Source organism: Myotis nattereri (genome assembly GCF_964212035.1).
Source record: "Myotis nattereri genome assembly, chromosome: X".
Classification (NCBI taxonomy): domain Eukaryota; kingdom Metazoa; phylum Chordata; class Mammalia; order Chiroptera; family Vespertilionidae; genus Myotis; species Myotis nattereri.
Window position 1 is genome coordinate 92407939 of NC_138078.1, and position 24153 is coordinate 92432091.

Below are 24153 nucleotides of genomic sequence, written 5' to 3' on the forward strand. Positions count from 1 at the left end.
ATTGCCCCCACAGCCAGCCTTCTTGCACCAAAGTGTCCCCCCTGCCAGCCTCCTCACCCCCAACTGCCCCCCACTGCCATCCTTCTTGCTCCGAAATTGCCTCCCCTGCCAGACTGCTCATCTCCAACAGGCACCCTGCTGGCTTGCTCACCCCAACTGCCCCCCCTGCCAGCATGCTTACCCCCAATTGCCATCCCCCGCTGGCCTCACAGCCCCTAACTGCCCTCCCCTTTCGGCCTCATGGCCCCCAACTGTCCCCCCTTCCGGGCTTCATGCCCTCAACTGTGTCCCCCTGCTGGCCTGCCTGCCCACAACTGCCCTCACCAGCTAGCCTGCTCACCACGAATGCCCTCCCTGGCCAGGGTCATGGCCCCTAACTTCCCTCCCCGGTGTAACAGAGTAGGAACACTTTTAGGCCTGCTAAATTCCCTAGCCACCTCAGCCGCTTGACAGCCTGTGCAAAGTTTTCTAGGAACTGAGCTCCCACACCTGAGCAACTGCTCAAAAAGAACAAACTGATCAGCACACCTGAGCAACAGCCTAAGAAGCACAGACAGAAATACAATTAAGAACAGCCCTGGCCTTTAAGTTACCCAGAAATGAGTGACAGGAGGAGGATGAATAGCCTGGCTAAAACTACGCAATTAGCTTTTGTAACTTGGCTTTGCTTGCTATGGGAACCTGAACACGGATGTAGTTGACCCCTTTAAATATTGGACTCTGCAGATGGCCGTGGCCGCTTTCTCTCTTGGGCTTCGGGAGTGGAGGAGCGGACACTGGCCAGTCAATAAAGGCTCTCTAAATTTCAATCAGTCTGGAGTTCTGGTCATTCTGTCACTCGCGCTCCACAACACCTTGCCGGCCTCATGGCCTCCAACTGTCCTCCCCTGTAGTCCTCATGGCCCTCACTGCCCCCCCTTCCCTAGTGCTGGAGCGGACACTGGCCAGTCAATAAAGGCTCTCTCAATTTCAATCAGTCTGGAGTTCTGGTAATTCTGTCACTCGCGCTCCACAACACCCTGCCGGCCTCATGGACTCCAACTGTCCTCCCCTGTATCCTCATGGCCCTCACTGCCCCCCTTCCGGTCTGCTTGCCCCCAACTGCATCCCTTCCAGCCTGAACGCCCCCCACTGCTCCGCCCTGCTGGCCTGCTCGTCCCCAACTACCCCCTCCTCTGCCTGATCACTAGGAACTGCCCTCCACTGCCGGCCAACTCGCCCCCAGCTGCCCTCCCCGGCCAGCCTCATGGCACCCAACTACCTTCCCTGCTGGCGTGCTCATCCCCAACTGCCCAAGCTGCTGGCATAATCTCCCCAAACTGCACTCCCCCTGTTGGCCTGATTGCCCCCAACAGCACTCCCCCGTTGGCCTGATCGCCCCCAACTGCCCCCCACTGCCAGCCTTCTGCCCCTCCTGCCAGCCTGATTGCCTCCAACTGCCAGCCTCTTGCCCCAACCGCCCCGCCTGCCAGCCTTCTCACCCCCAATTGCCATCCCCAGCCGGCCTCATGGTCCCCAACTGCCCCTCTTCCAGCCTGCTTGCCTCCAAATGCCCCCCACTGCCAGCCTTCTTGCCCCGAACTGTGCCCCCTGCCAGCTTGCATGCCTCCAATTGCCCCCACTGCCAGCCTTCTTGTCCCCAACTGTCCCCCCGGCCAGCCTGATTGCCTCCAATTGCCCCCACTGCCAGACTTCTTGCCCCCAATTGTCCCCCCTGCCAGTCTGCTCACCCCAATTGCCATCCCCTGCCAGCCTCATGGCCCCCAACTGCCCTCCCCTGGGGACCTTATGGTTCCAACAACCTCCCCTGCTGGCCTGCACACCCCCAACTCCCCCCGCCCCTGTTGGCCTGAATGCCCCCACCTGCACTCCCCCTGTTGGCCTGATTGCATCCAACTGCACTCCTCCTGTTGGCCTAAATGCCCACAACTGCACTCCCCAGTGGTCCTGATCGCCCCCAACTTCCACCCACTGCCAGCCTATGTGACCCCCTGCCAGCCTGATTGCCTCCAACTGCCAGCCTCTGGCCCGAACTTCCCCGCCTGCCAGCCTTCTCACCCCCAATTGCCATCCCCAGCCGGCCTCATGGTCCCCAAGTGCCCCCCTTCCAGCCTGCTTGCCTCCAACTGCCCCCCACTGCCAGCCGTCTTGCGCTGAACTGTCCCCCCTGCCAGCTAGCATGCCTCCAATTGCACCCACTGCCAGCCTTCTTGCCCCCAACTGTCCCCTGCCAGCCTGATTGCCTCCAATTGCCCCCACTGCCAGCCTTCTTGCCCCCAATTGTCCCCCCTGCCAGCCTGCTCACCCCAATTGCCATCCCCTGCCAGCCTCATGGCCCCCAACTGCCCTCCCCTGGGTGCCTTATGGTTCCAACAACCTCCCATGCTGGCCTGCAGATCCCCAACTCCCCCCTCCTGTTGGCCTGATCGCCCCCAACTGCACTCCCCATGTTGGCCTAAATGCCCCCAACTGCACTCCCCCGATGGCCTGATCGCCCCCAACTTCCCCCCACTGCCAGCCTATGTGCACCCCCTGCCAGCCTGATTGCCTCCAACTGCCAGCCTCTTGCCCCGAACTGCCCCCCCTGCCAGCCTTCTCACCCCCAATTGCCATCCCCAGCCGGCCTCATGGTCCCCAACTGCCCCCCTTCCAGCCTGCTTGCCTCCAACTGCCCCACACTGCCAGCCTTCTTACCCTGAACTGTACCCCCTGCCAGCTTGCATGCCTCCAATTGCCCCCACTGCCAGACTTCTTGCCCCCAACTGTCCCCCCTGCCAGCCTGATTGCCTCCAATTGCCCCCACTTCCAGCCTTCTTGCCCCCAATTGTCCCCTCTGCCAGCCTGCTCACCCCAATTGCCATCCCCTGCCAGCCTCATGGCCCCTAACTGCCCTCCCCTGGGGGCCTTATGGTTCCAACAACCTCCCCTGCTGGCCTGCTCATCCCCAACTCCCCCCCCTGATAGCCGGATCGCCCCCAACTGCACTCCCCCTGTTGAACTGATCACCCCCAATTGCACTCCCTGTAGGCCTAATCACCCCCAACTGCCCCCCACTGCCAGCCTTCTTACCCCCAACTGCCGCCCTGCCAGCCTGCTCACCCTCAACCACCCCCCACTGCCGTCCTTCTTGCCCCCAACTGCCTCCCATGCCAGACTTCTCACCTCCAACAGGCCTCCTGCTGGCCTGCTCACCCCAACGGCCCCCCCTGCCAGCATGCTTACCCCCAATTTCCATCCCCCGCCGGCCTCATGGCCCCTAACTGCCCTCCCCTTTTGGCCTCATGGCCCCCAACTGTCCCCCCTTCCGGGCTTCATGCCCTCAACTGTGTCCCCCTGCTGGCCTGCTCGCCCACAACTGCCCTCACCTGCTAGCCTGCTCACCACGAATGACCTCCCTGGCCAGGGTCATGGCCCCTAACTGCCCTCCCCTGTGTTACAGAGTAGGAAAACTTTTAGGCCTGCTAAATTCCCTAGCCACCTCAGCCGCTTGACAGCCTGTGCAAAGTTTTCTAGGAACTGAGCTCCCACACCTGAGCAACCGATCACAAAGAACAAACTGATCAGCACACCTGAGCAACAGCCTAAGAAGCACAGACAGATCACAGTTAAGAACATCCCTGGCCTTTAGGTTACCCAGAAATGAGTGACAGGAGGAGGATGAGTAGCTTGGCTAAAACTACGCAATTAGCTTTTGTAACTTGGCTTTGCTTGCTATGGGAACCTGAACACGGATGTAGTTGTCCCCTTTAAATATGGGACTCTGAAGATGGCAGTGGCCGCTTTCTCTCTTGGGCTTCCCGAGTGGAGGAGCGGACACTGGCCAGTCAATAAAGGCTCTCTAAATTTCAATCAGTCTGGAGTTCTGGTCATTCTGTCACTCGCGCTCCACAACACCCTGCCGGCCTCATGTTCTCCAACTGTCCTCCCCTGTAGTCCTCATGGCCCTCACTGCCCCCCCTTCTGTACTGCTTGCCCCCAACTGCCTCCCTTCCATCCTGAACGCCCCCCACAGCCCTGCCCTGCTGGCCTGCTCGTCCCCAACTGCCCCCTCCTCTGCCTGATCACTACGAACTGCCCTCCACTGCCGGCCTACTCGCCCCCAGCTGCCCTGCCCGGCCAGCCTCATGGCACCCAACTACCTTCCTTGCTGGCCTGCTCATGCCCAACTGCTCACGCTGCAGGGATAATCGCCCCAAATTGCACTCCCCCTGTTGGCCTGTTCGACCCCAACTGCACTCCCCCAGTTGGCCTAATCACCACGAACTGAACTCCCCCGTTGGCCTGATTGCGCCCAATGGCCCCCCACTGCCAGCCTTCTGCCCCCAATGCCAGCCTGATACCCTCCAACTGCCAGCCTCTTGCCCCAAACTGTACCCCCTGCTAGTCTGATTGCCTCCAATTGCCCCCACTGCCAGCCTTCTTGCCCCCAACTGTCCCCCCTGCCAGCCTGATTGCCTCCAATTGCCCCCACTGCCAGCTTTCTTGCCCCCAACTGTCCCCCCTGCCAGCCTGCTCACGCCCAACTGCCCCCCACTGCCATCCTTCTTGCCCCCAACTGCCTCCCATGCCAGACTGCTCACCTCCAACAGGCCCCCTGCTGGCCTGCTCACCCCTAGGGCCCCCCCTGCCAGCATGCTTACCCCCAATTTCCATCCCCCGCCGGCCTCAAGGCCCCTAACTGCCCTCCCCTTTTGGCCTCATGGCCCCCAACTGTCCCCCCTTCAGGGCTTCATGCCCTCAACTGTGTCCCCCTGCTGGCCTGCTCGCCCACAACTGCCCTCACCTGCTAGCCTGCTCACCACGAATGCCCTCCCTGGCCAGGGTCATGGCCCCTAACTGCCCTCCCCTGTGTTACAGAGTAGGAAAACTTTTAGGCCTGCTAAATTCCCTAGCCACCTCAGCCGCTTGACAGCCTGTGCAAAGTTTTCTAGGAACTGAGCTCCCACACCTGAGCAACCGCTCACAAAGAACAAACTGATCAGCACACCTGAGCAACAGCCTAAGAAGCACAGAGAGATCACAATTAAGAACAGCCCTGGCCTTAAATTACCCAGAAATGAGTGACAGGAGGAGGATGAGTAGCCTGGCTAAAACTACGCAATTAGCTTTTGTAACTTGGCTTTGCTTGCTATGGGAACCTGAACACGGATGTAGTGGTCCCCTTTAAATATTGGACTCTGCAGATGGCCGTGGCCGCTTTCTCTCTTGGGCTTCCCGAGTGGAGGAGCGGACACTGGCCAGTCAATAAAGGCTCTCTAAATTTCAATCAGTCTGCAGTTCTGGTCATTCTGTCACTCGCGCTCCACAACACACTGCCGGCCTCATGGCCTCCAACTGTCCAAACCTGTAGTCCTCATGGCCCTCACTGCCCCCCCTTCCGGCCTGCTTGCCCCCAACTGCCTATCTTCCAGCCTGAACGCCCCCCACTACTTCGCCCTGCAGGCCTGCTCGTTCCCAACTGCCCCCCACTGCCAGCCTTCTGCCCCCCTTGCCAGCCTTATAGCCTCCAACTGCCAGCCTCTTGCCCCATACTGCCCCCCCTGCCAACCTTCTCACACCCAATTGCCATCCCCAGCCGGCCTCATGGTCCCCAACTGCCCCTCTTCCAGACTGCTTGCCTCGAACTGCCCCCCACTGCCATCCTCCTTGCCCGCAACTGTCCCCCCTGCAAGCCTGATAGCCTCCAATTGCCCCCACTGCCAGCCTTCTTGCCCCCAACTGTACCCCCTACTAGTCTGATTGCCTCCAATTGCCCCCACTGCAAGCCTTCTTGTCCCCAACTGTCCCCCCGGCCAGCCTGATTGCCTCCAATTGCCCCCACTGCCAGACTTCTTGCCCCCAATTGTCCCCCCTGCCAGTCTGCTCACCCCAATTGCCATCCCCTGCCAGCCTCATGGCCCCCAACTGCCCTCCACTGGGGACCTTATGGTTCCAACAACCTCCCCTGCTGGCCTGCACATCCCCAACTCCCCCCGCCCCTGTTGGCCTGAACACCCCAACCTGCACTCCCCCTGTTGGCCTGATCGCATCCAACTGCACTCCTCCTGTTGGCCTAAATGCCCACAACTGCACTCCCCAGTGGGCCTGATCGCCCCCAACTTCCCCCCACTGCCAGCCTATGTGACCCCCTGACAGCGGGATTGCCTCCAACTGCCAGCCTCTTGCCCGAACTTCCCCGCCTGCCAGCCTTCTCACCCCCAATTGCCATCCCCAGCCGGCCTCATGGTCCCCAACTGCCCCTCTTCCAGACTGCTTGCCACCAACTGCCCCCCACTGCCATCGTCCTTGCCCGCAACTGTCCCCCCTGCAAGCCTGATAGCCTCCAATTGCCCCCACTGCCAGCCTTCTTGCCCCCAACTGTACCCCCTACTAGTCTGATTGCCTCCAATTGCCCCCACTGCCAGCCTTCTTGCCCCCAAGTGTCCCCCCTGCCAGCCTGATTGCCTCCAATTGCCCCCACTGCCAGCCTTCTTGCCCCCAACTGTCCCTCCTGCCAGCCTGCTCACCCCCAACTGCCCCCCACTGCCATCCTTCTTGCTCCGAAATTGCCTCCCCTGCCAGATTGCTCATTTCCAACAGGCACCCTGCTGGCTTGCTCACCCCAACTGCCCCCCCTGCCAGCATGCTTACCCCCAATTGCCATCCCCCGCTGGCCTCACAGCCCCTAACTGCCCTCCCCTTTCGGCCTCATGGCCCCCAACTGTCCCCCCTTGCGGGCTTCATGCCCTCAACTGTGTCCCCCTGCTGGCCTGCCTGCCCACAACTGCCCTCACCTGCTAGCCTGCTCACCACGAATGCCCTCCCTGGCCAGGGTCATGGCCCCTAACTGCCCTCCCCTGTGTTACAGAGTAGGAAAGCTTTTAGGCCTGCTAAATTCCCTAGCCACCTCAGCCGCTTGACAGCCTGTGCAAAGTTTTCTAGGAACTGAGCTCCCACACCTGAGCAACCGCTCACAAAGGACAAACTGATCAGCACACCTGAGCAACAGCCTAAGAAGCACAGACAGAAATACCATTAAGAACAGCCCTGGCCTTTAAGTTACCCAGAAATGAGTGACAGGAGGAGGATGAGTAGCTTGGCTAAAACTACGCAATTAGCTTTTGTAACTTGGCTTTGCTTGCTATGGGAACCTGAACACGGATGTCGTTGTCCCCTTTAAATATTGGACTCTGCAGATGGCCGTGGCCACTTTCTCTCTTGGCCTTCGGGAGTGGAGGAGCGGACACTGGCCAGTCAATAAAGGCTCTCTAAATTTCAATCAGTCTGGAGTTCTGGTAACTCTGTCACTCGCGCTCCACAACACCCTGCCGGCCTCATGGACTCCAACTGTCCTCCCCTGTAGTCCTCATGGCCCTCACTGCCCCCCCTTCCGTCCTGCTTGCCCCCAACTGCCTCCCTTGCAGCATGAACGCCCGGCACTGTCCCGCCCTGCTGGCCTGCTCATCCCCAACTGCCCCCTCCTCTGCCTGATCACTACGAACTGCCCTCCACTGCCGGCCTACTGGCCCCCAGCTGCCCTCCCCGGCTAGACTCATGGCACCCAACTACCTTCCCTGCTGGCCTGCTCATCCCCAACTGCCCACGCTGCTGGCATAATCGCCCCAAACTGCACTCCCCCTGTTGGCCTGATCGCCCCCAACTGCACTCCCCCAGTTGGCCTAATCGCCCCCAACAGCACTCCCCCGTTGGCCTGATCGCCCCCAACTGCCCCCCGCTGCCAGCCTTCTGCCCCCCCTGCCAGCCTGATTGCCTCCAACTGCCAGCCTCTTGCCCCAACTGCCCCGCCTGCCAGCCTTCTCACCCCCAACTGCCATCCCCAGCCGGCCTCATGGTCCCCAACTGCCCCTCTTCCAGCCTGCTTGCCTCCAACTGCCCCCCACTGCCAGCCTTCTTGCCCCGAACTGTCTCCCCTGCCAGCTTGCATGCCTCCAATTGCCCCCACTGCCAGCCTTCTTGTCCCCAACTGTCCCCCTGGCCAGCCTGATTGCCTCCAATTGCCCCCACTGCCAGCCTTCTTGCCCCCAATTGTCCCCCCTGCCAGTCTGCTCACCACAATTGCCATCCCCTGCCAGCCTCATGGCCCCCAATTGCCCTCCCCTGGGGACCTTATGGTTCCAACAACCTCCCCTGCTGGCCTGCACATCCCCAACTCCCCCCCCCTGTTGGCCAGATCGCCCCCACCTGCACTCCCCCTGTTGGCCTGATTGCATCCAACTGCACTCCCCCTGTTGGCCTAAATGCCCCCAACGGCACTCCCCGGTTGGCCTGATCGCCTCCAACTTCCCCCCACTGCCAGCCTATGTGACCCCCTGCCAGCCTGATTGCCTCCAACTGCCAGCCTCTTGCCCCAACTGCCAGGCCTGCCAGCCTTCTCACCCCCAATTGCCATCCCCAGCCAGCCTCATGGTCCCCAACTGCCCCCCTTCCAGCCTGCTTTCCTCCTACTGCCCCCCACTGCCAGCCTTCTTGCGCTGAACTGTCCCCCCTGCCAGCTTGCATGCCTCCAATTGCACCCACTGCCAGCCTTCTTGCCCCCAACTGTCCCCCCTGCCAGCCTGATTGCCTCCAATTGCCCCCACTGCCAGCCTTCTTGCCCCCAACTGTCCCCCCTGCCAGCCTGCTCACCCCAATTGACATCCTCTGCCAGCCTCATGGCCCCCAACTGCCCTCCCCTGGGTGCCTTATGGTTCCAACAACCTCCCATGCTGGCCTGCAAATCCCCAACTCCCCCCTCCTGTTGGCCTGATCGCCCCCACCTGCACTCCCCCTGTTGGCCTGATCGCCCCAACTGCACTCCCCGTGTTGGCCTAAATGCCCCCAACTGCACTCCCCCGATGGCCTGATCGCCCCCAACTTCGCCCCACTGCCAGCCTATGTGCACCCCCTGCCAGCCTGATTGCCTCCAACTGCCAGCCTCTTGCCCCGAACTGCCCCGCCTGCCAGCCTTCTCACCCCCAATTGCCATCCCCAGCCGGCCTCATGGTCCCCAACTGCCCCCCTTCCAGCCTGCTTGCCTCCAACTGCCCCACACTGCCAGCCTTCTTGCCCTGAACTGTCCCGCATGCCAGCTTGCATGCCTCCAATTGCCCCCACTGCCAGACTTCTTGCCCCCAACTGTCCCCCCTGCCAGCCTGATTGCCTCCAATTGCCCCCACTGCCAGCCTTCTTGCCCCCAATTGTCCCCTCTGCCAGCCTGCTCACCCCAATTGCCATCCCCTTCCTGCCTCATGGCACCTAACTGCCCTCCCCTGGGGGCCTTATGGTTCCAACAACCTCCCCTGCTGGCCTGCTCATCCCCAACTCCCCCCCCTGATGGCCGGATCGCCCCCAACTGCACTCCCCCTGTTGAACTGATCACCCCCAATTGCACTCCCTGTAGGCCTAATCACCCCCAACTGCCCCCCACTGCCAGCCTTCTTACCCCCAACTGCCGCCCTGCCAGCCTGCTCACCCCCAACCGTCCCCCACTGCCATCCGTCTTGCCCCCAACTGCCTCCCCTGCCAGACTGCTCACCTCCAACAGGCCCCCTGCTGGACTGCTCACCCCAAAGGCCGCCCCTGCCAGCATGCTTACCCCCAATTTCCATCCCCCGCCGGCCTCATGGCCCCTAACTGCCCTCCCCTTTTGGCCTCATGGCCCCCAACTGTCCCCCCTTCCGGGCTTCATGCCCTCAACTGTGTCCCCCTACTGGCCTGCTCGCCCACAACTGCCCTCACCTGTTAGCCTGCTCACCACAAACGCCCTCCCTGGCCAGGGTCATGGCCCCTAACTGCCCTCCCCTGTGTTACAGAGTAGGAAAACTTTTAGGCCTGCTAAATTCCCTAGCCACCTCAGCCGCTTGACAGCCTGTGCAAAGTTTTCTAGGAACTGAGCTCCCACACCTGAGCAACCGCTCACAAAGGACAAACTGATCAGCACACCTGAGCAACAGCCTAAGAAGCACAGACAGAAATACAATTAAGAACAGCCCTGGCCTTTAAGTTACCCAGAAATGAGTGACAGGAGGAGGATGAGTAGCTTGGCTAAAACTACACAATTAGCTTTTGTAACTTGGCTTTGCTTGCTATGGGAACCTGAACACGGATGTAGTTGTCCCCTTTAAATATTGGACTCTGCAGATGGCTGTGGCCGCTTTCTCTCTTGGGCTTCCCGAGTGGAGGAGCGGACACTGGCCAGTCAATAAAGGCTCTGTAAATTTCAATCAGTCTGGAGTTCTGGTCATTCTGTCACTCGCGCTCCACAACACCTTGCCGGCCTCATGGCCTCCAACTGTCCTCCCCTGTAGTCCTCATGGCCCTCACTGCCCCCCCTTCCCTAGTGGAGGAGCGGACACTGGCCAGTCAATAAAGGCTCTCTCAATTTCAATCAGTCTGGAGTTCTGGTAATTCTCTCACTCGCGCTCCACAACACCCTGCCGGCCTCATGGACTCCAACTGTCCTCCCCTGTAGTCCTCATGGCCCTCACTGCCCCCCCTTCCGTCCTGCTTGCCCCCAACTGCCTCACTTCCAGCCTGAATGCCCCCCACTGCCCCGCCCTGCTGGCCTGCTCGTCCCCAACTGCCCCCTCCTCTGCCTGATCACTACGAACTGCCCTCCACTGCCAGGCCACTCGCCCCCAGCTGCCCTCCCCGGCCAGCCTCATGGCAACCAACTACCTTCCCTGCTGGCCTGCTCATCCCCAACTGCCCACGCTGCTGGCATAATCGCCCCAAACTGCACTCCCCCTGTTGGCCTGATCGCCCCCAACTGCACTCCCCCGTTGGCCTGATCGCCCCCAACTGCCCCCCACTGCCAGCCTTCTGCCCCCCCTGCCAGCCTGATTGCCTCCAACTGCCAGCCTCTTGCCCCAACTGCCCCGCCTGCCAGCCTTCTCACCCCCAATTGCCATCCCCAGCCGGCCTCATGGTCCCCAACTGCCCCCCTTCCAGCCTGCTTGCCTCCAACTGCCCCCCACTGCCAGCCTTCTTGCGCTGAACTGTCCCCCCTGCCAGCTTGCATGCCTCCAATTGCACCCACTGCCAGCCTTCTTGCCCCCAACTGTCCCCCTGCCAGCCTGATTGCCTCCAATTGCCCCCACTGCCAGCCTTCTTGCCCCAAATTGTCCATCCTGCCAGCCTGCTCACCCCAATTGCCATCCACTGCCAGCCTCATGGCCCCCAACTGCCCACCCCTGGGTGCCTTATGGTTCCAACAACCTCCCATGCTGGCCTGCAGATCCCCAACTCCCCCCTCCTGTTGGCCTGATCGCCCCCAACTGCACTCCCTTTGTTGGCCTAAATGCCCCCAACTGCACTCCCCCGATGGCCTGATCGCCCCCAACTTTCCCCCACTGCCAGCCTATGTGCACCCCCTGCCAGCCTGATTGCCTCCAACTGCCAGCCTCTTGCCCCGAACTGCCCCCCCTGCCAGCCTTCTCACCCCCAATTGCCATCCCCAGCCGGCCTCATGGTCCCCAACTGCCCCCCTTCCAGCCTGCTTGCCTCCAACTGCCCCACACTGCCAGCCTTCTTGCCCTGAACTGTCCCGCATGCCAGCTTGCATGCCTCCAATTGCCCCCACTGCCAGACTTCTTGCCCCCAACTGTCCCCCCTGCCAGCCTGATTGCCTCCAATTGCCCCCACTGCCAGCCTTCTTGCCCCCAATTGTCCCCTCTGCCAGCCTGCTCACCCCAATTGCCATCCCCTGCCAGCCTCATGGCCCCTAACTGCCCTCCCCTGGGGGCCTTATGGTTCCAACAACCTCCCATGCTGGCCTGCTCATCCCCAACTCCCCCCCCTGATGGCCGGATCGCCCCCAACTGCACTCCCCCTGTTGAACTGATCACCCCCAATTGCACTCCCTGTAGGCCTAATCACCCCCAACTGCCCCCCACTGCCAGCCTTCTTACCCCCAACTGCCGCCCTGCCAGCCTGCTCACCCTCAACCACCCCCCACTGCCGTCCTTCTTGCCCCCAACTGCCTCCCATGCCAGACTTCTCACCTCCAACAGGCCTCCTGCTGGCCTGCTCACCCCAACGGCCCCCCCTGCCAGCATGCTTACCCCCAATTTCCATCCCCCGATGGCCTCATGGCCCCTAACTGCCCTCCCCTTTTGGCCTCATGGCCCCCAACTGTCCCCCCTTCCGGGCTTCATGCCCTCAACTGTGTCCCCCTGCTGGCCTGATCGCCCACAACTGCCCTCACCTGCTAGCCTGCTCACCACGAACGCCCTCCCTGGCCAGGGTCATGGCCCCTAACTGCCCTCCCCTGTGTTACAGAGTAGGAAAACTTTTAGGCCTGCTAAATTCCCTAGCCACCTCAGCCGCTTGACAGCCTGTGCAAAGTTTTCTAGGAACTGAGCTCCCACACCTGAGCAACCGCTCACAAAGAACAAACTGATCAGCACACCTGAGCAACAGCCTAAGAAGCACAGACAGATCACAGTTAAGAACAGCCCTGGCCTTTAAGTTACCCAGAAATGAGTGACAAGAGGAGGATGAGTAGCTTGGCTAAAACTACGCAATTAGCTTTTGTAACTTGGCTTTGCTTGCTATGGGAACCTGAACACGGATGTAGTTGTCCCCTTTAAATATGGGACTCTGAAGATGGCCGTGGCCGCTTTCTCTCTTGGGCTTCCCGAGTGGAGGAGCGGACACTGGCCAGTCAATAAAGGCTCTCTAAATTTCAATCAGTCTGGAGTTCTGGTCATTCTGTCACTCGCGCTCCACAACACCCTGCCGGCCTCATGTTCTCCAACTGTCCTCCCCTGTAGTCCTCATGGCCCTCACTGCCCCCCCTTCTGGACTGCTTGCCCCCAACTGCCTCCCTTCCAGCCTGAACGCCCCCCACAGCCCTGCCCTGCTGGCCTGCTCATCCCCAACTGCCCCCTCCTCTGCCTGATCACTACGAACTGCCCTCCACTGCCGGCCTACTCGCCCCCAGCTGCCCGCCCAGGCCAGCCTCATGGCACCCAACTACCTTCCTTGCTGGCCTGCTCATGCCCAACTGCTCACGCTGCAGGGATAATCGCCCCAAATTGCACTTCCCCTATTGGCCTGATCGACCCCAACTGCACTCCCCCAGTTGGCCTAATCGCCACGAACTGAACTCCCCCATTGGCCTGATTGCGCCCAATGGCCCCCCACTGCCAGCCTTCTGCCCCCAATGCCAGCCTGATACCCTACAACTGCCAGCCTCTTGCCCCAAACTGTACCCCCTGCTAGTCTGATTGCCTCCAATTGCCCCCACTGCCAGCCTTCTTGCCCCCAACTGTCCCCCCTGCCAGCCTGATTGCCTCCAATTGCCCCCACTGCCAGCCTTCTTGCCCCCAGCTATCCCCCCTGCCAGCCTGCTCACCCCCAACTGCCCCCCACTGCCATCCTTCTTGCCCCCAACTGCCTCCCATGCCAGACTTCTCACCTCCAACAGGCCCCCTGCTGGCTTGCTCACCCCAAGGGCCCCCCCTGCCAGCATGATTACCCCCAATTTCCATCCCCCGATGGCCTCATGGCCCCTAACTGCCCTCCCCTTTTGGCCTCATGGCCCCCAACTGTCCCCGCTTCAGGGCTTCATGCCCTCAACTGTGTCCCCCTGCTGGCCTGCTCGCCCACAACTGCCCTCACCTGCTAGCCTGCTCACCACGAATGCCCTCCCTGGCCAGGGTCATGGCCCCTAACTGCCCTCCCCTGTGTTACAGAGTAGGAAAACTTTTAGGCCTGCTAAATTCCCTAGCCACCTCAGCCGCTTGACAGCCTGTGCAAAGTTTTCTAGGAACTGAGCTCCCACACCTGAGCAACCGCTCACAAAGGACAAACTGATCAGCACACCCGAGCAACAGCCTAAGAAGCACAGACAGAAATACAATTAAGAACAGCCCTGGCCTTTAAGTTACCCAGAAATGAGTGACAGGAGGAGGATGAGTAGCTTGGCTAAAACTACGCAATTAGCTTTTGTAACTTGGCTTTGCTTGCTATGGGAACCTGAACACGGATGTAGTTGTCCCCTTTAAATATTGGACTCTGCAGATGGCCGTGGCCACTTTCTCTCTTGGGCTTCGGGAGTGGAGGAGCGGACACTGGCCAGTCAATAAAGGCTCTCTAAATTTCAATCAGTCTGGAGTTCTGGTAACTCTGTCACTCGCGCTCCACAACACCCTGCCGGCCTCATGGACTCCAACTGTCCTCCCCTGTAGTCCTCATGGCCCTCACTGGCCCCCCCTTCCGTCCTGCTTGCCCCCAACTGCCTCCCTTCCAGCATGAACGCCCCGCACTGCCCCGCCCTGCTGGCCTGCTCGTCCCCAACTGCCCCCTCCTCTGCCTGATCACTATGAACTGCCCTCCACTGCCGGCCTACTGGCCCCCAGCTGCCCTCCCCGGCTAGCCTCATGGCACCCAACTACCTTCCCTGCTGGCCTGCTCATCCCCAACTGCCCACGCTGCTGGCATAATCGCCCCAAACTGCACTCCCCCTGTTGGCCTGATCGCCCCCAACTGCACTCCCCCAGTTGGCCTAATCGCCCCCAACAGCACTCCCCCGTTGGCCTGATCGCCCCCAACTGCCCCCCGCTGCCAGCCTTCTGCCCCCCCTGCCAGCCTGATTGCCTCCAACTGCCAGCCTCTTGCCCCAACTGCCCCGCCTGCCCGCCTTCTCACCCCCAATTGCCATCCCCAGCCGGCCTCATGGTCCCCAACTGCCCCTCTTCCAGCCTGCTTGCCTCCAACTGCCCCCCACTGCCAGCCTTCTTGCCCCGAACTGTCCCCCCTGCCAGCTTGCATGCCTCCAATTGCCCCCACTGCCAGCCTTCTTGTCCCCAACTGTCCCCCTGGCCAGCCTGATTGCCTCCAATTGCCCCCACTGCCAGACTTCTTGCCCCCAATTGTCCCCCCTGCCAGTCTGCTCACCACAATTGCCATCCCCTGCCAGCCTCATGGCCCCCAATTGCCCTCCCCTGGGGACCTTATGGTTCCAACAACCTCCCCTGCTGGCCTGCACATCCCCAACTCCCCCCCCCTGTTGGCCTGATCGCCCCCACCTGCACTCCCCCTGTTGGCCTGATTGCATCCAACTGCACTCCCCCTGTTGGCCTAAATGCCCCCAACGGCACTCCCCGGTTGGCCTGATCGCCTCCAACTTCCCCCCACTGCCAGCCTATGTGACCCCCTGCCAGCCTGATTGCCTCCAACTGCCAGCCTCTTGCCCCAACTGCCAGGCCTGCCAGCCTTCTCACCCCCAATTGCCATCCCCAGCCAGCCTCATGGTCCCCAACTGCCCCCCTTCCAGCCTGCTTTCCTCCTACTGCCCCCCACTGCCAGCCTTCTTGCGCTGAACTGTCCCCCCTGCCAGCTTGCATGCCTCCAATTGCACCCACTGCCAGCCTTCTTGCCCCCAACTGTCCCCCCTGCCAGCCTGATTGCCTCCAATTGCCCCCACTGCCAGCCTTCTTGCCCCCAACTGTCCCCCCTGCCAGCCTGCTCACCCCAATTGACATCCTCTGCCAGCCTCATGGCCCCCAACTGCCCTCCCCTGGGTGCCTTATGGTTCCAACAACCTCCCATGCTGGCCTGCAAATCCCCAACTCCCCCCTCCTGTTGGCCTGATCGCCCCCACCTGCACTCCCCCTGTTGGCCTGATCGCCCCAACTGCACTCCCCGTGTTGGCCTAAATGCCCCCAACTGCACTCCCCCGATGGCCTGATCGCCCCCAACTTCGCCCCACTGCCAGCCTATGTGCACCCCCTGCCAGCCTGATTGCCTCCAACTGCCAGCCTCTTGCCCCGAACTGCCCCGCCTGCCAGCCTTCTCACCCCCAATTGCCATCCCCAGCCGGCCTCATGGTCCCCAACTGCCCCCCTTCCAGCCTGCTTGCCTCCAACTGCCCCACACTGCCAGCCTTCTTGCCCTGAACTGTCCCGCATGCCAGCTTGCATGCCTCCAATTGCCCCCACTGCCAGACTTCTTGCCCCCAACTGTCCCCCCTGCCAGCCTGATTGCCTCCAATTGCCCCCACTGCCAGCCTTCTTGCCCCCAATTGTCCCCTCTGCCAGCCTGCTCACCCCAATTGCCATCCCCTTCCTGCCTCATGGCACCTAACTGCCCTCCCCTGGGGGCCTTATGGTTCCAACAACCTCCCCTGCTGGCCTGCTCATCCCCAACTCCCCCCCCTGATGGCCGGATCGCCCCCAACTGCACTCCCCCTGTTGAACTGATCACCCCCAATTGCACTCCCTGTAGGCCTAATCACCCCCAACTGCCCCCCACTGCCAGCCTTCTTACCCCCAACTGCCGCCCTGCCAGCCTGCTCACCCCCAACCGTCCCCCACTGCAATCCGTCTTGCCCCCAACTGCCTCCCCTGCCAGACTGCTCACCTCCAACAGGCCCCCTGCTGGACTGCTCACCCCAAAGGCCGCCCCTGCCAGCATGCTTACCCCCAATTTCCATCCCCCGCCGGCCTCATGGCCCCTAACTGCCCTCCCCTTTTGGCCTCATGGCCCCCAACTGTCCCCCCTTCCGGGCTTCATGCCCTCAACTGTGTCCCCCTACTGGCCTGCTCGCCCACAACTGCCCTCACCTGTTAGCCTGCTCACCACAAACGCCCTCCCTGGCCAGGGTCATGGCCCCTAACTGCCCTCCCCTGTGTTACAGAGTAGGAAAACTTTTAGGCCTGCTAAATTCCCTAGCCACCTCAGCCGCTTGACAGCCTGTGCAAAGTTTTCTAGGAACTGAGCTCCCACACCTGAGCAACCGCTCACAAAGGACAAACTGATCAGCACACCTGAGCAACAGCCTAAGAAGCACAGACAGAAATACAATTAAGAACAGCCCTGGCCTTTAAGTTACCCAGAAATGAGTGACAGGAGGAGGATGAGTAGCTTGGCTAAAACTACACAATTAGCTTTTGTAACTTGGCTTTGCTTGCTATGGGAACCTGAACACGGATGTAGTTGTCCCCTTTAAATATTGGACTCTGCAGATGGCTGTGGCCGCTTTCTCTCTTGGGCTTCCCGAGTGGAGGAGCGGACACTGGCCAGTCAATAAAGGCTCTGTAAATTTCAATCAGTCTGGAGTTCTGGTCATTCTGTCACTCGCGCTCCACAACACCTTGCCGGCCTCATGGCCTCCAACTGTCCTCCCCTGTAGTCCTCATGGCCCTCACTGCCCCCCCTTCCCTAGTGGAGGAGCGGACACTGGCCAGTCAATAAAGGCTCTCTCAATTTCAATCAGTCTGGAGTTCTGGTAATTCTCTCACTCGCGCTCCACAACACCCTGCCGGCCTCATGGACTCCAACTGTCCTCCCCTGTAGTCCTCATGGCCCTCACTGCCCCCCCTTCCGTCCTGCTTGCCCCCAACTGCCTCACTTCCAGCCTGAATGCCCCCCACTGCCCCGCCCTGCTGGCCTGCTCGTCCCCAACTGCCCCCTCCTCTGCCTGATCACTACGAACTGCCCTCCACTGCCAGGCCACTCGCCCCCAGCTGCCCTCCCCGGCCAGCCTCATGGCAACCAACTACCTTCCCTGCTGGCCTGCTCATCCCCAACTGCCCACGCTGCTGGCATAATCGCCCCAAACTGCACTCCCCCTGTTGGCCTGATCGCCCCCAACTGCACTCCCCCGTTGGCCTGATCGCCCCCAACTGCCCCCCACTGCCAGCCTTCTGCCCCCCCTGCCAGCCTGATTGCCTCCAACTGCCAGCCTCTTGCCCCAACTGCCCCGCCTGCCAGCCTTCTCACCCCCAATTGCCATCCCCAGCCGGCCTCATGGTCCCCAACTGCCCCCCTTCCAGCCTGCTTGCCTCCAACTGCCCCCCACTGCCAGCCTTCTTGCGCTGAACTGTCCCCCCTGCCAGCTTGCATGCCTCCAATTGCACCCACTGCCAGCCTTCTTGCCCCCAACTGTCCCCCTGCCAGCCTGATTGCCTCCAATTGCCCCCACTGCCAGCCTTCTTGCCCCAAATTGTCCATCCTGCCAGCCTGCTCACCCCAATTGCCATCCACTGCCAGCCTCATGGCCCCCAACTGCCCACCCCTGGGTGCCTTATGGTTCCAACAACCTCCCATGCTGGCCTGCAGATCCCCAACTCCCCCCTCCTGTTGGCCTGATCGCCCCCAACTGCACTCCCTTTGTTGGCCTAAATGCCCCCAACTGCACTCCCCCGATGGCCTGATCGCCCCCAACTTTCCCCCACTGCCAGCCTATGTGCACCCCCTGCCAGCCTGATTGCCTCCAACTGCCAGCCTCTTGCCCCGAACTGCCCCCCCTGCCAGCCTTCTCACCCCCAATTGCCATCCCCAGCCGGCCTCATGGTCCCCAACTGCCCCCCTTCCAGCCTGCTTGCCTCCAACTGCCCCACACTGCCAGCCTTCTTGCCCTGAACTGTCCCGCATGCCAGCTTGCATGCCTCCAATTGCCCCCACTGCCAGACTTCTTGCCCCCAACTGTCCCCCCTGCCAGCCTGATTGCCTCCAATTGCCCCCACTGCCAGCCTTCTTGCCCCCAATTGTCCCCTCTGCCAGCCTGCTCACCCCAATTGCCATCCCCTGCCAGCCTCATGGCCCCTAACTGCCCTCCCCTGGGGGCCTTATGGTTCCAACAACCTCCCATGCTGGCCTGCTCATCCCCAACTCCCCCCCCTGATGGCCGGATCGCCCCCAACTGCACTCCCCCTGTTGAACTGATCACCCCCAATTGCACTCCCTGTAGGCCTAATCACCCCCAACTGCCCCCCACTGCCAGCCTTCTTACCCCCAACTGCCGCCCTGCCAGCCTGCTCACCCTCAACCACCCCCCACTGCCGTCCTTCTTGCCCCCAACTGCCTCCCATGCCAGACTTCTCACCTCCAACAGGCCTCCTGCTGGCCTGCTCACCCCAACGGCCCCCCCTGCCAGCATGCTTACCCCCAATTTCCATCCCCCGATGGCCTCATGGCCCCTAACTGCCCTCCCCTTTTGGCCTCATGGCCCCCAACTGTCCCCCCTTCCGGGCTTCATGCCCTCAACTGTGTCCCCCTGCTGGCCTGATCGCCCACAACTGCCCTCACCTGCTAGCCTGCTCACCAGGAACGCCCTCACTGGCCAGGGTCATGGCCCCTAACTGCCCTCCCCTGTGTTACAGAGTAGGAAAACTTTTAGGCCTGCTAAATTCCCTAGCCACCTCAGCCGCTTGACAGCCTGTGCAAAGTTTTCTAGGAACTGAGCTCCCACACCTGAGCAACCGCTCACAAAGAACAAACTGATCAGCACACCTGAGCAACAGCCTAAGAAGCACAGACAGATCACAGTTAAGAACAGCCCTGGCCTTTAAGTTACCCAGAAATGAGTGACAAGAGGAGGATGAGTAGCTTGGCTAAAACTACGCAATTAGCTTTTGTAACTTGGCTTTGCTTGCTATGGGAACCTGAACACGGATGTAGTTGTCCCCTTTAAATATGGGACTCTGAAGATGGCCGTGGCCGCTTTCTCTCTTGGGCTTCCCGAGTGGAGGAGCGGACACTGGCCAGTCAATAAAGGCTCTCTAAATTTCAATCAGTCTGGAGTTCTGGTCATTCTGTCACTCGCGCTCCACAACACCCTGCCGGCCTCATGTTCTCCAACTGTCCTCCCCTGTAGTCCTCATGGCCCTCACTGCCCCCCCTTCTGGACTGCTTGCCCCCAACTGCCTCCCTTCCAGCCTGAACGCCCCCCACAGCCCTGCCCTGCTGGCCTGCTCATCCCCAACTGCCCCCTCCTCTGCCTGATCACTACGAACTGCCCTCCACTGCCGGCCTACTCGCCCCCAGCTGCCCGCCCAGGCCAGCCTCATGGCACCCAACTACCTTCCTTGCTGGCCTGCTCATGCCCAACTGCTCACGCTGCAGGGATAATCGCCCCAAATTGCACTTCCCCTATTGGCCTGATCGACCCCAACTGCACTCCCCCAGTTGGCCTAATCGCCACGAACTGAACTCCCCCGTTGGCCTGATTGCGCCCAATGGCCCCCCACTGCCAGCCTTCTGCCCCCAATGCCAGCCTGATACCCTACAACTGCCAGCCTCTTGCCCCAAACTGTACCCCCTGCTAGTCTGATTGCCTCCAATTGCCCCCACTGCCAGCCTTCTTGCCCCCAACTGTCCCCCCTGCCAGCCTGATTGCCTCCAATTGCCCCCACTGCCAGCCTTCTTGCCCCCAACTATCCCCCCTGCCAGCCTGCTCACCCCCAACTGCCCCCCACTGCCATCCTTCTTGCCCCCAACTGCCTCCCATGCCAGACTTCTCACCTCCAACAGGCCCCCTGCTGGCTTGCTCACCCCAAGGGCCCCCCCTGCCAGCATGATTACCCCCAATTTCCATCCCCCGATGGCCTCATGGCCCCTAACTGCCCTCCCCTTTTGGCCTCATGGCCCCCAACTGTCCCCGCTTCAGGGCTTCATGCCCTCAACTGTGTCCCCCTGCTGGCCTGCTCGCCCACAACTGCCCTCACCTGCTAGCCTGCTCACCACGAATGCCCTCCCTGGCCAGGGTCATGGCCCCTAACTGCCCTCCCCTGTGTTACAGAGTAGGAAAACTTTTAGGCCTGCTAAATTCCCTAGCCACCTCAGCCGCTTGACAGCCTGTGCAAAGTTTTCTAGGAACTGAGCTCCCACACCTGAGCAACCGCTCACAAAGGACAAACTGATCAGCACACCCGAGCAACAGCCTAAGAAGCACAGACAGAAATACAATTAAGAACAGCCCTGGCCTTTAAGTTACCCAGAAATGAGTGACAGGAGGAGGATGAGTAGCTTGGCTAAAACTACGCAATTAGCTTTTGTAACTTGGCTTTGCTTGCTATGGGAACCTGAACACGGATGTAGTTGTCCCCTTTAAATATTGGACTCTGCTGATGGCCGTGGCCACTTTCTCTCTTGGGCTTCGGGAGTGGAGGAGCGGACACTGGCCAGTCAATAAAGGCTCTCTAAATTTCAATCAGTCTGGAGTTCTGGTAACTCTGTCACTCGCGCTCCACAACACCCTGCCGGCCTCATGGACTCCAACTGTCCTCCCCTGTAGTCCTCATGGCCCTCACTGCCCCCCCCTTCCGTCCTGCTTGCCCCCAACTGCCTCCCTTCCAGCATGAACGCCCCGCACTGCCCCGCCCTGCTGGCCTGCTCGTCCCCAACTGCCCCCTCCTCTGCCTGATCACTATGAACTGCCCTCCACTGCCGGCCTACTGGCCCCCAGCTGCCCTCCCCGGCTAGCCTCATGGCACCCAACTACCTTCCCTGCTGGCCTGCTCATCCCCAACTGCCCACGCTGCTGGCATAATCGCCCCAAACTGCACTCCCCCTGTTGGCCTGATCGCCCCCAACTGCACTCCCCCAGTTGGCCTAATCGCCCCCAACAGCACTGCCCCGTTGGCCTGATCGCCCCCAACTGCCCCCCGCTGCCAGCCTTCTGCCCCCCCCTGCCAGCCTGATTGCCTCCAACTGCCAGCCTCTTGCCCCAACTGCCCCGCCTGCCCGCCTTCTCACCCCCAATTGCCATCCCCAGCCGGCCTCATGGTCCCCAACTGCCCCTCTTCCAGCCTGCTTGCCTCCAACTGCCCCCCACTGCCAGCCTTCTTGCCCCGAACTGTCCCCCCTGCCAGCTTGCATGCCTCCAATTGCCCCCACTGCCAGCCTTCTTGTCCCCAACTGTCCCCCTGGCCAGCCTGATTGCCTCCAATTGCCCCCACTGCCAGACTTCTTGCCCCCAATTGTCCCCCCTGCCAGTCTGCTCACCACAATTGCCATCCCCTGCCAGCCTCATGGCCCCCAATTGCCCTCCCCTGGGGACCTTATGGTTCCAACAACCTCCCCTGCTGGCCTGCACATCCCCAACTCCCCCCCCCTGTTGGCCTGATCGCCCCCACCTGCACTCCCCCTGTTGGCCTGATTGCATCCAACTGCACTCCCCCTGTTGGCCTAAATGCCCCCAACGGCACTCCCCGGTTGGCCTGATCGCCTCCAACTTCCCCCCACTGCCAGCCTATGTGACCCCCTGCCAGCCTGATTGCCTCCAACTGCCAGCCTCTTGCCCCAACTGCCAGGCCTGCCAGCCTTCTCACCCCCAATTGCCATCCCCAGCCAGCCTCATGGTCCCCAACTGCCCCCCTTCCAGCCTGCTTTCCTCCTACTGCCCCCCACTGCCAGCCTTCTTGCGCTGAACTGTCCCCCCTGCCAGCTTGCATGCCTCCAATTGCACCCACTGCCAGCCTTCTTGCCCCCAACTGTCCCCCCTGCCAGCCTGATTGCCTCCAATTGCCCCCACTGCCAGCCTTCTTGCCCCCAACTGTCCCCCCTGCCAGCCTGCTCACCCCAATTGACATCCTCTGCCAGCCTCATGGCCCCCAACTGCCCTCCCCTGGGTGCCTTATGGTTCCAACAACCTCCCATGCTGGCCTGCAAATCCCCAACTCCCCCCTCCTGTTGGCCTGATCGCCCCCACCTGCACTCCCCCTGTTGGCCTGATCGCCCCAACTGCACTCCCCGTGTTGGCCTAAATGCCCCCAACTGCACTCCCCCGATGGCCTGATCGCCCCCAACTTCGCCCCACTGCCAGCCTATGTGCACCCCCTGCCAGCCTGATTGCCTCCAACTGCCAGCCTCTTGCCCCGAACTGCCCCGCCTGCCAGCCTTCTCACCCCCAATTGCCATCCCCAGCCGGCCTCATGGTCCCCAACTGCCCCCCTTCCAGCCTGCTTGCCTCCAACTGCCCCACACTGCCAGCCTTCTTGCCCTGAACTGTCCCGCATGCCAGCTTGCATGCCTCCAATTGCCCCCACTGCCAGACTTCTTGCCCCCAACTGTCCCCCCTGCCAGCCTGATTGCCTCCAATTGCCCCCACTGCCAGCCTTCTTGCCCCCAATTGTCCCCTCTGCCAGCCTGCTCACCCCAATTGCCATCCCCTTCCTGCCTCATGGCACCTAACTGCCCTCCCCTGGGGGCCTTATGGTTCCAACAACCTCCCCTGCTGGCCTGCTCATCCCCAACTCCCCCCCCTGATGGCCGGATCGCCCCCAACTGCACTCCCCCTGTTGAACTGATCACCCCCAATTGCACTCCCTGTAGGCCTAATCACCCCCAACTGCCCCCCACTGCCAGCCTTCTTACCCCCAACTGCCGCCCTGCCAGCCTGCTCACCCCCAACCGTCCCCCACTGCCATCCGTCTTGCCCCCAACTGCCTCCCCTGCCAGACTGCTCACCTCCAACAGGCCCCCTGCTGGACTGCTCACCCCAAAGGCCGCCCCTGCCAGCATGCTTACCCCCAATTTCCATCCCCCGCCGGCCTCATGGCCCCTAACTGCCCTCCCCTTTTGGCCTCATGGCCCCCAACTGTCCCCCCTTCCGGGCTTCATGCCCTCAACTGTGTCCCCCTACTGGCCTGCTCGCCCACAACTGCCCTCACCTGTTAGCCTGCTCACCACAAACGCCCTCCCTGGCCAGGGTCATGGCCCCTAACTGCCCTCCCCTGTGTTACAGAGTAGGAAAACTTTTAGGCCTGCTAAATTCCCTAGCCACCTCAGCCGCTTGACAGCCTGTGCAAAGTTTTCTAGGAACTGAGCTCCCACACCTGAGCAACCGCTCACAAAGGACAAACTGATCAGCACACCTGAGCAACAGCCTAAGAAGCACAGACAGAAATACAATTAAGAACAGCCCTGGCCTTTAAGTTACCCAGAAATGAGTGACAGGAGGAGGATGAGTAGCTTGGCTAAAACTACACAATTAGCTTTTGTAACTTGGCTTTGCTTGCTATGGGAACCTGAACACGGATGTAGTTGTCCCCTTTAAATATTGGACTCTGCAGATGGCTGTGGCCGCTTTCTCTCTTGGGCTTCCCGAGTGGAGGAGCGGACACTGGCCAGTCAATAAAGGCTCTGTAAATTTCAATCAGTCTGGAGTTCTGGTCATTCTGTCACTCGCGCTCCACAACACCTTGCCGGCCTCATGGCCTCCAACTGTCCTCCCCTGTAGTCCTCATGGCCCTCACTGCCCCCCCTTCCCTAGTGGAGGAGCGGACACTGGCCAGTCAATAAAGGCTCTCTCAATTTCAATCAGTCTGGAGTTCTGGTAATTCTCTCACTCGCGCTCCACAACACCCTGCCGGCCTCATGGACTCCAACTGTCCTCCCCTGTAGTCCTCATGGCCCTCACTGCCCCCCCTTCCGTCCTGCTTGCCC